Source organism: Phyllostomus hastatus, unplaced genomic scaffold (assembly GCF_019186645.2).
Source record: "Phyllostomus hastatus isolate PE091 unplaced genomic scaffold, TTU_PhHast_1.1 phas_contig_402, whole genome shotgun sequence".
Classification (NCBI taxonomy): domain Eukaryota; kingdom Metazoa; phylum Chordata; class Mammalia; order Chiroptera; family Phyllostomidae; genus Phyllostomus; species Phyllostomus hastatus.
In genome coordinates, this window is record NW_025333873.1 from 10,424,838 (window position 1) to 10,442,965 (window position 18,128).

The following is an 18,128-nucleotide window of genomic DNA, read 5'->3' on the forward strand; positions in this document are numbered from 1 at the left end:
TTGACAGTAATGCCAAGAAAACGTATTGAAGAAAGGATAGTTTCTTCAGCAAATGGTGTTGCAAAAACTGAATGTCTACATGTAAAAAAAATGAAATTGAACCCTTATCTTACATGATGTAGAAAATCAACTGAAAATAAATGGAAAACTTTAACTTGTGACCCAAAGCTTTAAAACTTCTACAAGGAAACACGGGGAAAGAGCTCCCTGACATTTGTCTTGGCAATGGTTCCACAGATACAACACCCAAAAAACAGACCACATAAACAAAAATAAACAAGTGGACTAGGTCAAAATAAAAAGCTATACACAGCAAAGGAAAAAATTTCAACAGAATAAAAAGGCAACCTACAGAATGGGATATTTGCAAAATGCATATCTGACAAGGAATTAGTCTCTAAAATACATAAGAAACTCTTATAACTCGAGTGGGAAAAAACCTAATAACTTGATTTAAAAATAAGCCAAGGAACAGAATGGATATTTCTCCAAAGAAAAATAACCTCTAATCAGTCATTTTTATTTCTCTATTATATTCTATTTTATTTCTATTTTATTTCTCTATTATATTATAAATCTCTTTTTTGGAATTTACATTTAAGCTTAGTTTCTCACTAAGACTTTATCCCTTAATAAAAGGATTTCAGGCTTCAACAGGCATGTCAGAAAGATTTTATTCTGGTATTACCATCCAAAATGAAATAGATGAAACCCATTTCTACCTTTCTTTCCCACCCATGACAACAGCCAGCATCCTCTTGCTTTATCTGTCTTTTCATTAAAGTCATGCTCTGATCGAGTGAAAGAAAGAAAACAAAGAAATAAACAAAGAAAGAAACAAAGAAAGAAAAAGAAAAGACTGTGATCTTGTCTAAAGAAGAGATTGCAGCTTCAGTGAACAACAGAGACAGAATATTCCATCTTTAGAGATTTGGTGGATCCCTTTCCTAAACATTATGGTTTTTAAAGCAACAGGCTGTCATTATATAGCCATAAGCACTTGTAGGAAGGATCACCCCAAAAGTATATAACAACTGATGGATTTAGTGTCTCATAAGGAAGAAAGTGCCCTTGGAGGCTCATGCTTCCCACCCTAAAATCAGTAGGACACAAACAGTCTGAATTAGCAGCACACAGTATGGACCATTCTTCAGAGACCGCTGATGAGCCCTGTCTATTAAGGAAGTTGGGGCAGTGGTTGTATTTTGCTTCTGAATACCATACCACAATGAATCAAGAGTCTGTTTGGGCAAAGGATAAATATTGAATTACAGCCAACAGTTGTAAGTTATCATCCTGATTCTGCCAGACATTCATGGCATGTCCTTGACAATGACTCTTCTTCAATGGGACTCATTCTTCCCAAATAAATGAAGAAAGAAATGGGCTCCAATGTCTGCAGTGAATCTCAGAACTTGTAAAGAGGCTGCAGCCAAATTACATTGGATTCGTTCTTACTGCTAAATTCCTAGTAGTAAATGTATTTGGCTAGTTCGTGAGCAAACAACACTGAGTAATGCATCCATATTCCTGAAGCCAGTGTCCCTGATAATATTTTCATGACCTCCAATGTCATACTGCACGTTGTTGCCAGAGCAAAAGTATTATTTTATTGGTCCTTCATCTACCACGACACCTGCCCAGGGATGTCAAAGTGATTAACTAGATCCCATGAAATCCACAATAGATGAGGAACAGCTGGCACCAAGCAGAGAGATGAACAAATACATTTTCTCTAGTTTCTTTGGCTCTTAACTTTTTCTTCTCTTGATTTTGCTCTGTACTTTTGGTTGAACTCCATGGTCTTAACTTAAACCTATCTGCAATCAGGGCTCAGGACCAGAGGTTCTCTAGAAACGCCAACAATGACTCATTGATATGGCTGCCCACAGCTCTAGTGACAACTCCAACTATTGGCTTCCCGATCTCACTCGGCCTGGTCCCTGGAAGCTGCGGGTGGAAATCTGTGCTCTCCCAGATGGAAGAAGAACAGAGAAGCCTCTCATCAAATCAGTGTGTAGGAGTTAGGAGCTCATGGGTGTCAGATTCATTGGGCAATACGTTTTTCATCTTGTCAATTTTATTTCTCCCTCAAAAATAGCAAAGCAGCAGGAGCAAGGGGAAACCAGGTTATGTCCTCCCTATCAAAGCACACAGAAATAAATGGAAACTTAACTTTAAAAAACGGCACTAAATCCGTTTCAAAGTTCAGGAGCTGCATTTATGTCTGATAAAAATAATGCAGTTCCCACCTCCCAACGCAAACAGCAAGTCAAAAATGTAGAACAGAGACTTGGCAATACTAGTGAAAACAGGACAATGTATAAGGGGAAACTGAGATGAAAGATATGATGAAAGTTGGAGCTGAATGAGGATGGTAGGTATGGGTATCAAGGAAGATAGTTGTCAACTCCTTCATAATTCCAGAAGCAAATTTTTCCATTTAGTTATTTTTTAGACGTGTGTTTATTACATGTCTAATGGGAGCCAGGCCTTATTGTTCTAACTCTGTGTACAATGCCCCCAGGTGGTCATGGCAGTAACTCAGTAGAATAGCTACACCAGTGCTGCTGAGTACAGAGGGTTCTGACCAGAATTTCTAGGTTGAGAGTGATTTTCAAAGCACAAGAAGAACAGAGCTCTGTTTGGGAGGGAGAGGGCCTCTCACAGACAGATCTGTGAGCTCTGAAGCAGCTCAAACCACCTGACCTTCACAGAAGACATCTGAGGCCCGAATGAGGGGGTCACTGAATTCCTGGGGTCAACCTTGAAGATCTATAGACAGTAGTGGGGTCTCCATTTAGTTCTCTAAGATATAGAGTGATTTTTTAAAATGTAAATTTGTCAAAGCACAACTTCAGTAGAACACTTCAGTGGCAGGCAGTGGTTCAAAGGACGATGACAAAGCTCTTTAACAAGTTCACCATCAGCTTTTCCTGCCTCCTCCAGGTGCCACCTACCTTTCCCACTTGATCTGGTACCTTGTTTCCATTGCACCCTGCCTCTAGTCTGTCTGTCTTATCTCTTCCTTATAATGGCTTTAGTCTAAGCAATACGGATACAGCAAGGGACAAAACAAATATTTGTTTTCATGACACATATCCTCCTGGGGGAAACAGATAATAAACACTTAAACATCTGAAATATCAGGTAGTGAGAATCTAGAATTTAAATTAAACTCATTTAGAGTTTAAACTCATCTAGAATTTAAAGTAAACTCATTATTCAGACCAAAAGAGGAAGGCCACTGGGGAGCAGGAGCACACTTAAAAGACGAACACACACAACACGTCACCTGAATTAATAATTTTGAAGACCTGTTAAAAGATCTGAAAAGGTTGATCTTGCAAAAGAAGAAGCGGTGACAACTGTCTGGGCAGTCATCATTTGGAAGTGGAACTCGGCAACCCCAAAGAAAGCAGATTAAAGATTATGGGTTGCAAGTTGCAAGGAAACAATATTTGGCTCACTATTTAGGACAACATAATAATTACAGCTGCTGGAATATATAATAATCTGCCATCATAATGGCAGGACTTCTTAGTCATAAATGCAATCAACATTTTGGAGAAAAATTGTACAGAAGCTCAATTGTCTTTTGGACATGGTGCTAGATGACACATCATCCATATTTCCATAAGATTCTCTCCTTTCATCGGGTAATTCCACATTGTGTTGCATAAAAAATATCATGAAGATGATGAGGAAAGAAAGATTTTGATAAGTTATGTCCATAATTATGTACAACTGGATCTATGTTAGTTATCCTATAAATGTTGTGCATACATATGAATTGCTTGTTTATTCCTTACTGAGTAAGGGGGTATAAAACTACTTTGATTTCCTCCAATAATTTAATCATTTAAGGTTTTCTAAGCATTTTTCTTTTATTTTTAACTGTAAGTTTCAAGGGAAAGCTTGTTTTTATTTTATTTTATTTTTTTATTTTTACAGAGGGAAGGGAGGGAGAAAGAGAGAGAGAGAGAAAAACATCAATGTGCAGTTGCTGGGGGTTGTGGCCCACAACCCAGGCATGCGCCCTACTGGGAATCGAACCTGTGATGCTTCGGTTCACAGCCCGCACTCAATCCACTGAGCTATGCCAGCCAGGGCTCGGAAAGCTTCTTTTAAATAATAAAACTAGTTTAGTCATTAAAAGTGTCTGTTTTTTTCTCTAAGTATAATTTCCTCTTTGGAAATAATTGCCTTCCATCTTTCTAGTCCCCCTCCCCCAAATAAACTCATAAAGATACTCTACAGGGTAATAGAAAATTCAGATTGTTGTATTTAGTTCTAGTCATTCAGGAAAGTGGAAAACAAAACCAAACAACGTTAAGCTTTCTTTGTTCTCTATCTTCTCATTGACACCAAGTGAGTGGAAGCAAGAAGGGCCAAGAGCTGGAGCCTTGTCTCCTGGCTCCCTGGCCAGGGTTTTTACCTGTTGTGTCTGACCAAGCAGCTCAAGGCAGATAAAGGCTATGGAGGCCAGAGGGCATGAGAGGGAAGCTTTGGGTTTTCTCATGACCGGTGCTTAGAGGACTAGCCCATGGCTCATCTCTTCTGTCCTTCAAGGTGCTAGGAGAGGGAGGGTACAACTGGGAAAACTAGGCAAATGGGTATCAAAAAGCAGCCTCATTCACAGCTGGGAAGCACATGAGAACCCAGACTGTCGGCACCCTCACCACCACGAGTGTGTGGCTCTCTGCAAAACCTGGAGTGGAGAATATGACTTTCCCTGGGCGTGATGTGTGTTCTACCCACACTGCACAATGGAACATGCATCCAGTCACACAAGGGAGTATGTGGTCCATGGCCCAGAGCCCAAAACGAGCTCCCATGCCACTGCAGGGGCAAGGGCTAAGGGCCAGCTTCACACCAGTCATTGTCAGGGCAGAGGGAGTAGAAGTGACAACCTCACTCCAAAAAGAAGCGCAGCCTGGACTGTGGGCAAAAAGTCACCACGCTCAATGACCCACCAGCCTGAAGTTCAGTTTTGAATGGGGAGCACACCTGAGTGTAGGGAGAAGCTGATTGTCTCTCCCCGCATCCCTGTTTGTCACTGATGTCATTGTTGGTCTCAGGAATTATCCTTCAGGAAACTTTTAAAAAATGCTAACTTTTCAGTAACACACCTTTTGAATCCCATCAGAGTGAGAAATATCAACACACACATTTTTATAAAGTTTTGTTCTAACAGGAAAGAAAAAGCTTATTCAGCAAAAAGCAACCCAAGTGCCCGTCAGTAGATGAGTGGATAAAAAAGCCGTTGTACATATATACATGCAGTGGAATACTACTCAGCCACAAAAGGATGGTGATAGTGTGGGTGGACCTAGAGGGTATGGTGCTCAGTGAAATAAGTCAGCCAGAGAAAGACACATACTGTATGATTTCACTTACATGTAGGATCTAAAGAACAATATAAATAACATATAAAGAAATATGTAAACAATATAAACAAAACATAGACTCATAGATGCAGAGAACGGACTGATGGTTGCCAGAGGGGAGGGGTGTTGGGGGACTGGGTAAAAGAGGTGAAAGGATTGAGAAGTTGGGATTGGTGATTACGGAATAGTCTCAGGGACGTGAAGTACAGCACAGGGAACATAGACAATAATATTGTGATAACCATGCACAGTTCCAGGTGGGTAGTGGAAATATGGGAAATATGGGGGGGGGTCAATTTGTAAAGTATATGGTTGTCTAACCACTGTACTGTATACCTGACACTAATGCAAAATAATGTTAACTGTAAAAAATAAATACTAAAAAGGTAAAAAAAGGCTGTATAAAACTTTTTTGCTGCCCTTAGAAAGCATAGTTCTTTGTGAATGGATCACGTGGAGTGTTGAAAAGAGGTGGGAAGGAGACCTGTAAGTGAGAAAGCTGCATGGGCTGGCCCAGGGAGGAAACGCGGTGCAGCAGACACCCCCCACCCCCCCACCCCGTGAGCACTGCCGGGCCAAGCCCAGCGGGCACCGACTGCGCAGGGACGAGCCCTTAAGTCTGGGGCCATCAGCCCGGCCGAGAGGCGGACTGGCCTGCGTGCTGAGTTACGGACAAGCGCAGTGGTGGAGGGAGAGAGTGGCCCAGAGGAACGGCCTGGCTTTCTGGCATCAGCGGTGGGAATCGAGATGAAGCTTGGGAAATCGGAATTCTAAAAGGGAAATGGGCCTACCTGGCATGAAAACGCTAGCGAGTGTCCCCACGCCCTTCCTATTCCCGGCGCGGAACGATCTGGGGGTGCCATCGCTGTCCGTGTGCTCTTTTGTGGGCTAACTCCGGTGTCTGTTTTGAATTCAGTATTTTTAATTGTTGAAAAGCAGCTGTAGAAATACTTAGTCCCACTCGCCTCTCTTGTCCCCCTGGGAGTTTAAAAATGAAGGAACTGATCTAGAAGGAAAAGTGACCTGCTCCTTTAACACCGGGGCTTGACCTAGACCTGGGTTCTTTCTGGATACAATTCTTAAGAGATGGATGAAGCTTCTTCATTATAGGAACTCTAAATCCATGTTGGTCTTTACGCCACAAACTTCTTTTTTTATTGTTGTTCAAGTACAGTTGTCTCCATTTTCACCACCCCCCCATGCCCTGCCCTCCCACCATTCCCACCTCCTACCCTTGAACCTTCCCCCCTTGGTTTTGTCCATGTGTCCTTTATACATGTTCTTTGATGGCCCTGCCCCAACAAACTTTCACCTGTCATGTTAAACCATGCTATTTTCTTCCACTAAAAAAGTTCTCATTTGCAAAGTAAATAATTTCTGAGCAGAGTCAAAAAACCTCCGAGATTTAAATCACGCTGCACGACAGTACACACTGTAGGCTTGGGTTTCCATCCAAGGCATTTTTCTTCTCCACTATAAACTCCCTTTTTCTCCCCCTGAGGATCTCATTGCCCAGTCCAGAAGTTCCGATGTCAGAGTTTGCAAGAAATATGGCTCTGGGGTGTAATCAAGCCAGGAATTTTTCCGCAGGAGAACTGAAACCTCAGCTAGAGCTGCTAGAAGATACATTGCTACAGGATTTACTTTCCCTCTAATGAGATCAGAAGCTCCTGCCAGGGGCCCGAGTTTCTCCTAACATAAAACTTCAAAGGGATCAATTACTGATATTCAGGACTGCTACCTCCTCTTCTGTAGTTTCAGACTGAACATTTTTTTTGGATTTTGGATACCTTTTTTCCTTTGCTTTATCCTGTTAAAATGTGGAAGGGAAGGGGAGGGGAGGCACGCAATTACCAATGTGGAAACATCAGTCAAGGGAGGACTGTGTGTATCCTTTTCTGCCATCAACCTTTCCCCTCCCGTTCCTCCTCGGGGATCAGTCTGCTCTGTGTTGTGCAGTGCAACTCAACCTTACATGTTGAGAGGAAAAGGGATTCTCTTCTTCCCACTTATGTTTGCAAACAAAACACCTGTACACACATCAGTCATGCATTAATAATAATAAAGATGTTCATAGTTACAAAGATAGTGACGACACAGCTAACACTTTTGTGTCAGCAGCCAGGAAAAGGCTTTTAGTCGTTCATCTCACAGATGTGTGTGAGTGCTGGGTGTGTGCCAGCAGGATCGAGGGTTAATGATACAACAGTGAAGCAACAAGGGCCTGCCTGTCTGTGGAGCTTACACTCCAGGTAAATCCTTTACACGCATTACCTACCCCATTTATTTGCAGGAGTACACTCACATTCAGTCCTTAGCCTAAATGTAGGATGCAGGTAAAACCTTTTTATATTTTACGTTTTTAATTTTAAGAGGACACTTAGACTCAAAAAAGTTAAATATTGGTCCAAGATTCTGAAGTGCGAGAATGAGGTCAGGATGGTGTTCGCACCCAGGAACGGGATTTCACAGCCTGTGCTCTGAGCGACACAGCAGCCTCAGTATCATCCTACCTGCGATCGCACTAATCACTACATTTTGTTTATGAGGAAGCGAGGTTCAGCGTTCTTTTACATACGAACAGTGGGCGTCTGGAGGGATGCTCACACAGCAGGCGCTGTGCGAGACTGGCTGGGCTATCATTTATTTATGAGGAAAACCAGCTCTGTCTTCTAGCTTCCATACTGGAGATTTTACTTCTGGGTGTTACGTGATTAATTTGAAATACAGTGAGGTTCATTTGTTTCCATTTACATTTTTAGATGTTTCCTTTATCTCATTCTTGTTAAATATATATACATATATATATATTAATTTGTAGAGTAACACGCTTTGGAAAGTGACAATTATGCAAAAAGATATGCTCAGAAAAACATCTTCCCTGCTCTCCCCTCTCCCTCCACTGTTTTCCTTTCATACCCTGCAGGTAACGAATTTCATTTTTTTGGTGTATATTTTCTGTGCTTCATTTTGCACCAGTAAGCTGATATATGTATCTGGTTTTATTTTACCTCCTTTCTTACCCCAAATCTAGCACATTATATGTACTTGTGTTATTTCATTAACACTGTATCCTGGGATTCACTCTGTACCAGTTCATAGAACCTCCTTATTCATTTGTACAGGTGTATAGCGCTCCATTTTGTGTATATAGCATCATTTACTCAACAAGTCTGCTATATTTGGGCATTTAGGTTGATTCCAATGATTTGTAATTATGAAGTATGTTGCAAATGATAACCTTATGGAATTTAATTTCCCTATGTGAGACATGTATTACCAGATAAACTCCTAAAAGACTTCTGAGGTAAAAGGTAAATTCTTAGTGGGTTTTTTGGTTAAAAAGGTAAATGAACATGTATTTTTATTAGACAGTGATAAATTTCTCTCCATTGTTAAACCATTTTTATTTCCATTTATTATTATTCGACTATACATGACCATTTTCCTACAGTTTTGCCAATAATATGTTTTATTAAGCTTTTGAAGTTCTTGCCAATCTAACTGGTGAGAAATTACATTTTAGTAATTTGCATTTCTTTTGTTATGACTGAAATTGAACATATTTTTACATATTTAGACCCCATTTTACATATTTTGTGATTTTTTAAATGTTCTTTGTCCATTTTGGTATTATTCCCACTAATTAAAAATGAAGTCTTCATATTTTAGTGATATTAGTAATTTATCTGTGATATATACCACAATTTTTTCCCCAACTTTCTGTTTTACTGTAACATTGCTTACATATTTTACCATGATTTAACAACAATTTTGATTCCAAATTTACCAATCTTTTTTTTAACTCTTGCTAGATTTTGTGTCATAAGCAGCATTGCCGTATACTCAGGTTATAGAAGAGTTCTCTCTAATGCTTGGATAGTTGCACTTTTTTAAAATTTAAGTGTTTGATCTATTAGGATTAAACTATTTTCAAATTGCTATCCAGTTATCCTAACATCTATTATAAAATCCTTCCCTCATTGATGTGAGATAATGCCGTTTTTATGTACTAAACTTTCCTATGTAGTTCCATTTGTTCTTAGATTTTCTATTTCACTCCACTGGTCTTCTGCCTATTCAAGCATTAGTATGTTTTAGAAGGTATGGCTATAGGTTTTAGTATCTGTTAAAACTAGTCCTCCTTTTCTTATTCATCCTCTTTTATGGTATTAGTGTTACTATTATATGCTAATATATGCTTATTTTTTTTCATATGGACTTCTGTATTAACTTGTCTAGCTATAGTAAAAGTTTGTATTTATTTTCATTGGAATAAATTTAAATTTCCCCCAGCTAATCCTTAGTAGCCTGGAGCCCGTGCTTTGATCTGTTCCTCATAAAGAACTTCTGAGTACATATTCCTTGAGTTCTTAATGCGCTCAACACTAGCTTTCTATCGCCCCGTGACTTGAATGAGGATGTAGTCTGATGTCCTCGAGTTGCTGATAAAACTCCCACGTAACAAAGTTTCATATTTGTTCCTGAGAAGGCTGATGGACACATGTCATAGATTCGTCCGCACCCATAGAAGTTTCAACATCAGGAGGAGTGAACTACAATATAAACCAGGAGTTGAGTGATTGTGGCTTCATCAGTTTTAACACACGTACCCCGCTGGTGACAACGTTGATCGTGGGTGAGACTCTATGCATGTATGGGGACAGCGGGGGTGGACCTCCTCCTTCCTTTCAATTCCACTGCGAACCTAAGACTGCTCTGAAAGCATAAAGTCAATCAAAACAATCACTCTGGTTTTTGGAACCAGTGTGGAGGTAGACAGTCCAGCGAGGAAGCTGTAAGTAATCAAGAGATGATGGAGGCTTAGATCAAGTTTGTAGTCAGGATATGGTAAGAATATTTTCAGGCACTTGATGAAAATATCTCATACAGTCTATGCATCAATTTTGGAAACAGTGATAAAATATGTTTAGTAATCTCAGAGAGTGCCTGTATTTTTACCGTATATTTCATTTTCAAGTGATTTTTTTATGAATTACATATTAAACATTCAGAGAATCTTAGTGGCTCCTACTTTATAACTGTAATCAGTCACCTTTAGTGGAGCTCGAAGAGAAGAGGGACCTGGTGAGGCTCACCCTGACTCTTTTCGGTTCCGCTCCAAGTGGCTGACCAGGCTGAATGCACGGGGCTTCCCTGAGCGGCTGCCTGGCAGTTTCAGAACAAGCCGTGCCTGTCTTCACATCAGGCCCTTCCTTCCTCCGGTCCGGCCCCCTTCGTTCTTGATAAATGCTGCAACTCTGAAAATGCAATAAAGCAGAATGCTTGATAACATTTTTGTCCATGATGCACTTGGAACTGGAGAACGGGAATAACTGAGTTTGAAGCCATACAGTTTGTACAGACCTGTCTTGGCCAAGAGACCTGAAAAATCACACACTGTGTCATTTTTTTTCTCTTCCGTATTTTTAACCGCTGGCTCAAACATTCTCTAGACTACTCGTTGGGAGTTCAGTTTTTATCAGCACCTATTCTGTTCTGTCCTGTTATTCGTCCACACATTCAATGAACAGGCACAGTACTGTGTGTAGTATTTAAAGAAGTGCTGTGTTGAATACGGTAAAAGAAAAGGAAATGAACTTATAATGTCCAATATAAGCAAAGTAGAACATCTATGTACTGACTGTGGTGCTGGACGTTGGCAGTGTATTTCAAAAGCTAAAAAAATTAAATCCATATCCAGGTTTACTCAATATACTTGTTTCTAGGACTTTATCCTATGCAAGTAAAGACAGAAAATGGGGCGGGGAGGACAATAAGCCTCAGTATATTTAACTATAAGCTTTTTCTGAAGACAGGGGCTTGGGGGCCCCATTGCCCCAGCCAAATGTGGACATATGGCCAGGGTAGAGGGAGGGCGTCATTCTTAGCATTTCATTTTCTGCCCGTAAGACCGGGGACCCCAGCGCTGCCTCCTGGCTCATCTCCTCTCCCTCAAACTCTCAACCCATTCTCCTCACAGCTCCCAGATTTATCTTTAGCTTCCTAAACCCTCCATTGCTTCCTTTTGTTTTCAGGATAAAAATCTGAGCGTTCTTCTGCGCTAGAACCTTCACCCTCAGACTCTGCTGACTTAGCAAAGAGCACCCTCTCCGCCCAACACTTGACACATTCGCAACACAGAACCCCTTATGTTTACCTTGACGTCCTTCAGCCTTTTGCTGGAACGGTACCCTCTGCTTAGAACTATCTGCCCACAGCACATTCCCAAACTCTCACCAATCTAAAGACTCAGCTCAGCTATTTTCTTGCACCCACAGCCTGTGTAAAATGCGTCTCTTCTCTGTCCACTTATGAACCTGCACTACACATTATCCCAGGCATACGCCTTTACTTACGCCACCCTCATTGTAAGTTGCTACATTTATCTCTTCATGCACGGTGTTTAACTCAGGGCTTGGCACAGACTAATATCTCAGTTAAGGTTTGCTCAGCTGGCATTGAACTGAAGGCACTGTCCCAGACCTGGACGCGGCACTTCATAGTTCCTCGTACGCAATTGGCTGAGAGATGGTTCTTCGTGGTGTTTCTACACATCTTCTATCTGCCTTTGTTCCAGACGATCTTTTCAAAGATGTACGTGTAGCTGACAATCTTGGCGGATAGTGGCTGTGTCTCTCTCTAAGACAGAGGGCAGATCTGTTTCCTTACCAGTCTATCTCTGAGCAAATGTTGGGGAGATCTGCTAGCAGCACCTTGTAAGATCGGGGCTTCCTGAACTCAGGTTCCTCGGCAGTGACACAAACCTACCATGTGCGCAGAATCCACTCGGGTCCCTTCCAGTTATCCCAGTGGACTTGGGGAGCATAGGGACCCAGCGCAGACATAAAGCTCCTGACTCCTGCTATGCTGTGAGGAGTAAAATCCTTTGTTTCTGACCCAGGAAACTGCTTGTTTTCTGCCAATATCTGCGAAACTGGCAAGGTTCACTTGTTGGCTTTCAAGCCCAGCAAAATTTCAGAGCTCTCACAGCTCTTTACAGGGGTGGCCCTTCCTGTGCCAAACAGGAACGTAACTCCCCACCAGAGCTACAGACATTCAAGCGTGGCCAGGATATTATCCCAACTCCTTCATTTTTATAGCAATCCAAAGAGGTGAGGTAATTTTTCCAAGGCGACACAGCTTATTAATTGCTATGTGGAACCCAAGCAGTGTCATGCTAAGAAGATGGAGTCCAGGATCTTGTCAGATCGCAGCATTGCTACTTCATAGCTTCCGCCATTTATTGAACCTCTCTGAGTGCGGCTTAGCCACCTGTAACTGAGGGTAACCGATCTGTGTCAGAGGGTTACGGAGAGGACAGAATCGAATGGAATGATGCGTGAAGCCTAGTGAGACAATCGGGGGGCATGCCTCTCCCTTTGCAGGTGCTGCAAAAATAAAACTCCGTCCTGCTGAAGTCATCCAAGATTCCTGTACCTTTCTTTTCTGTTAAACCTCAGAGAGGTGCACATCTTTCTTTCTCATCGATTCTAGGTCTGTTCTGCAGGCTCCCGTCCGTTCCTCAGGAGTAGCAGCAGAAGGGACACTGGCCAGCACCACGGAGGGGGCATTGCTTGTAGACTCTGTGTGAACAGACCCAGTGTTTTCCCTGCAAAGGGTCCAGGGAGACTGACTTCCACCTGTGCCTGTTTTCTCAGCTTCTGTGACTCTGAATCATTTAATTTCTCTCTGTCCTGGTATAAATGGGATTAAACAGACTAATTTGCCTAATAGAGGTGTTAAATACCTTAATTAAGAGCTCTGATAATTCACAGTATTTCATTGTCTAAAACCCAGTGTGAGTGGGGCCCACACGGAGTCTCAAGTATGCTGTTTCACGACCCTTTTCTTTCTTTCTGTTCTGAATAGAGAGGCTGTTCACGACAGCACTGAGGCACATTCCCCGCCATTGTTACCTAGAGAGAAACTTGATCTCAATTACTGTTCAAAGCAGACTAGTTCTCTCTAATGGTGGGATTCATTTTCAGTGTTTGAGGTTGGAACAAGGTGGATCACATACCACCGGTGGTTCCCTTGAATCTAATGGCCTTAATAAGAATTGTGATTCCCCAACACTCCCAACCTATGGAATCTACTGTCGTTTTCTGGAGTTTAAAACCTAGAAGGTATAACTTTTGTTGGCATTTCTGCTGAAATGCTGAAAGGAGCCACCAAGGCTAAAGACATAGATCTTTTTTTCTTTTAAATATATTTTATTGATTATGCCATTACAATTGTCCCATTTTCCCCCCTTTCATTCTCCTCTGCCCTGTATGCCTCCTCCTATGCACATTACCCCGCCCCTTAGTTCATGTCCATGGGTCGTACATATAAGTTCTTTGGCCTCTCCGTTTCCTATACTATTTTTAACCTCCCCCTGTCTATTTTGTACCTACCATTTATGCTTCTTATTCCCTGTGCCTTTTCCTTATTTCCCACCCCCTCCCTGCTGATAACCCTACATGTGATCTCCATTTCTGTGATTCTGTTCCTGTTCTAGTTGTTTGCTCAGTTTTTTTTTTTAGGTTTGCTTGTTGATAGTTGTGAGTTTGTTGTCATTTCACTGTTCATATTTTTCATCGTCTTCTTTTTCTTAGATAAGTCCCTTTAACATTTCATATAATAAGGGCTTGGTGATGATGAACTCCTTTAACTTGACCTTATCTGGGAAGCACTTTATCTGCCTTTCCATTCTAAATGATAACTTTGCTGAATAGAATATTCTTGGATGGAGGTCCTTGACTTTCAAGACTTTGAATACTTTTTCCAGCCCCTCTTGCTGGCAAGTTTTCTTTTGAGAAATCAGCTGACAGTCTTATGGGAACTCCTTTGTAGGTAACTGTCTCCTTTTCTCTTGCTGCTTTTAAGATTCTCTCCTTATCTTTCATCTTGGGTAATGTAATTATGATGTGCCTGGGTGTGTACTTCCTTGGATCCAACTTCTTTGGGACTCTCTGAGCTTCCTGGACTTCCTGTAAGTCTATTTCCTTTGACAGATTAGGGAAGCTGTCCTTCATTATTTTTTGAAATAAGTTTTCAATTTCTTGCTTTTCTCTTTCTGGCACCCCTATGATTCAGATGTTGGAACATTTAAAGTTGTCCTGGAGGTTCCTAAGTCTCTCCTCATTTTTAAAATTCTTGTTACTTCATTTTGTTCTGATTGACTGTTTATTTCTTCCTTCTGGTCCAAACTATTGATTTGAGTCCCGGTTTCCTTTCCATCACTGTTGGTTCATTGTGCATTTTCCTTTATTTCACTTAGCATAGCTTTCATTTTTTCATCTAATTTGCAACCAAATTCAACCAATTCTGTGAGCATCCTGATTATCAGTGTTTTGAATTCTGCATCTGATAGGTCAGCTATCTCTTTATTTGCTTAGTTGTATTTTTTCTGGAGCTTTGATCTATTCTTTCATTTGGGCCATTTTTTTGTCTTGACACACTGTTATGTAGTGAGGGGCGGAGCCTTATATGTTCCCCAGGGTGGGGCAACCCAGTTGCTGGGTTGTGATGCTGTATGTGGGGCAGGGGTCCTAGAGAAAACAATGGCTCTTGCTCCGCCCTCTGCCAGATTTCAGTCACTTCCCCCACTTCCCACAAGCAAATTGGGCCCTTCTGGTGCTGATTCCCACGTCAGTGTATGTCCTGGGACCCTGTGGGTCTCTCCAATGAACTCTCTTGTGAAGCTGGGAGTTTCTCCCAGCACCTCAACTCCCACAGGTGTTTTCAATTGGTGTTTTGAGGCTTTATTTCCCTGAGCTTGGACCCTGGGTTGCATGGTCTGTTTCCCTCCCTAGTTGCACCTGGTTTATATGGTAGCGAATCTGGGACCACCCAGGCCACCAGCTACCCTGTGCGTTGCACCCCTCGCTGCCTCGCTGGGTCCACCAGCTGCCGCTTTGCGTTCCCAGGGTCTGCCAGCCACCACCTGGGCACCCCGGTCTGCCAGCCGCCCCTCTGAGAGCCCTCTCCTTCCCGGCTCCCTGACTCCGCCCCTCCTACCAGTCTGGATGAGTGTGTCTACTTTAACTCCTTGGTTGTTGGACTTCTCTACAGTTCAATTTTCTGTCAGTACTGGTTGATTTTTTGTTTTTAAATTGTTGTTGTCCTTATTTTGGTTGTGCAAGGAGGCACAGTGTGTCTACCTCCACCTCCATCTTGGCTGGAAGTCTGAATGTTTATTCTTTAACTCCATAGTTGTCAGACTTCCATACAGTTTGATTTCCTGGTAATTTTGGTTGTTTTTTTTTTAAATTTGTTGTTGTCCTTCTTTTGGTTGTGCAAGCAGGTACAGTGTATCTGCCTAAACCTCCATCTTGGCCAGAAGTCCAAAAATATTATGAAGTGGTGTGACCTTTCATCTTCCTACCTTGGGGAAAATAATCACCAAAAAATGAATTAAGCTCAACCAGTTGTTCGTTTTTTCCCTTTCTCTGGGCAAACTCCAGTGGCCAAGTGTCCATGGCTGGCACAAAAGTTTTAAGCTGGCCCATGGGCCAACGTGGCATAATTGAGGATGTCTTGGAGACCCAATCCATGCTAGGTGCTTGAAATGCAAAAGAAAAGTGTGCAACTCAGTCCCTCCCCTCCAGAAGCTTACGATTGAGATCATAGAAACATCTTATGAACATAATAAATCAATTAACAGTATATATAAGGCTTTGCTAATTGTCAGTGATTCTCTCAGACTCTCCTCCAAAAGAGGCTCTGAAGTTGAGGGAGTGGTCCCCGGTGACCTGGAGGAAAAGGGGTAAAGTATGTATTTTTCTCATTAATGGCAATACCTATATAGTATTTAATTCAGCATTTTGATAGCAAGGAACACCATATGCGGACCGTAGAAAGGCAACAGAGAATGTTTGCTTAATTAAATTGAATGAAACTGAATTGAAATAATTATGTCTTTGCAGGTTATCTAAATGGAAGAAGAGATATATACTCACTGTTTTCTATAAATGTGATTTTAAACATTTCTCAAGATGAATTTCCAGCATCATTTTTGTCACAGAGCATGGGAGCTGAAGACAAGTATGAGGTTGACTTGAATGAGTTTTCAAGTTCCCTGAACGCTAGGTGAGGGATTTGGAATTCTGTGCAGTTGTCCCGCCTCCAACCTCTGACAGCCTCTGGTTATTTTTATCCTCTTATTTCTCTGATCTTTGCTTTCATGGACCACAGAAGCCAGTGTCCTGCAGGAAGACAAAGTGTCTCTGCTCTTTTAAAAATTTGCCTGTGAAGGTCATGGCTTCAGACCCCAGACTGGCCCAACTCTAAAGTGCTGAGTCAGGCCTTATTTAGGGGTAAAACTCTGAGGCTGGTGAACCTTCCCTACATTGCCTGCATATTCCATTGCCCCCATCATTATCGGCCATGGCACTCAATGGAGTTGCTTTGGGCTGTTTTGCTGCCCATGAAATCATTATACAGTAAAGGCTGCAGAATGAGAGAGGCTACATACTAAAACCTTTCTGAGAATGGGTCATATTTAGTCCTCTTACAGGGTTTTTAAAAACAGAGGTAATTATGAATGTTTATCAATGTAGACATATCATTTAAAAATTATAATTTGGGCTATATTAGATAAGTTATCAAATATGTTGTGACACCGGACTCACCTTCCTTGGGGGAACCTTTTGGCTGAGGCTGAATAGCAGCCATTCCTTCACATGAAATACGTACTTTCCTACTTGCCACAGATCTTTTCATTCCCTGAGGTCCCCACAGCAAAATTGGGTATAGATTTTAATTTGTTCTAATGATGAGTTACTGTCTTCTTATAGTGGAATTCAGTGGAAAGTACAATAGTTCATTTATTTACACTTTTACCAAAAGTGAGAAAACAGAAGATAGGCAAACACATATTTAACTAGTGCATGCAAATTGTGAGTGATTAATTCAAGCACATGGGGTACAGCAGGAATAAGAAGGAAATATACTTGTAGAATTTATATTCAAGTGTAATTCATAAACAATAAACAAGTAAAAGAATATTTAAGATATTTTGAGGAAACAAGAGAGCTATAGAGAAGATAAAATAGAATAATATGGAGCGAACAAGAGGAAAAAAGTGGAGGGGATGATATTACAAGGAGAGGTAGGGCATAGAAAGATCAAGAAGGCACTTGCCAACAGAGAGTTGGATTATATTCTAAGCACAATGAGCATCTGTTGTGGAGTTTTAAACAGGCACAACTAGACCCGATTTGTTCTTTGAAAGATCACCACGGCTGCTATGAGAAAGGGATTATCAGGGAAAAAACAGACAATTAAATAGTCCACGGAGGTGTGGTGGTGGCTTGCGCTAGTCTTAGAGAAGCTGAGACGGTGAGACGCGGTCATATTTAAGGTGCGCTTGCATGTAGTGGCACCCAGCCTTACCACTGGATTGAATGGGGGGGGTGCAAGTAGTGAAGTTTTGGGTTTGAGCAACTGAATGAAAGAGATGGAGAATGATAAAATGGAATTGGAGGTGGGATGGATGGGGCAGGAAAAGTGGGTGTGGAGAACAGTGGAAACTTCGTCACTGTCTCAGCCGTATTGGGACCACAATGATCATTATCCGTCAAAGTGGAGACGTTGAGTAGGCGGTGGAGTATCGGAGCATAGCTAAAGGAGGAGGTTGGGGCTGGAGGAATGTAGTGCCTTGGGCGGGGAAAAAAGTTACCTAGGGGAGGGTGTGAATAAAGAAGAGAGAAAAAACTGGGTAGAGAAACTATTCTTGGGTCGCCCCAATAT